The sequence below is a fragment of the Cupressus sempervirens genome, chromosome 4 (assembly GCF_028749045.1).
Source record: "Cupressus sempervirens isolate cs-2001-9-10 chromosome 4, ASM2874904v1, whole genome shotgun sequence".
Classification (NCBI taxonomy): domain Eukaryota; kingdom Viridiplantae; phylum Streptophyta; class Pinopsida; order Cupressales; family Cupressaceae; genus Cupressus; species Cupressus sempervirens.
The window spans coordinates 701,890,495-701,890,785 of NC_143121.1; positions in this window are offsets into that span (position 1 = coordinate 701,890,495).

Sequence of the window (291 nt, forward strand, 5' to 3'; positions counted from 1 at the left end):
TAAAGTCAAAACATCAGCCCCTGATGGAGGATAGTATAATCAACCCCCTTTTTCATCTTCTCCTTAACATTAGAAACTATATCCACTAATTCATGTAATAGGAAGAATGCAATAGAAATATATTCATGATGACGAAAGTGATTTCGGAGAGGAAAATGATAATAGTAACAAACACCATACCTCTCTTCAAGGGCTAAATATTTCATTAGTACCAAGCAAACTTCATTCCAAGGCTCCCAAAGTTTCTCCCACAAAAACCCTCCACAATGGTAAATGAGTTCTTCACCCTCT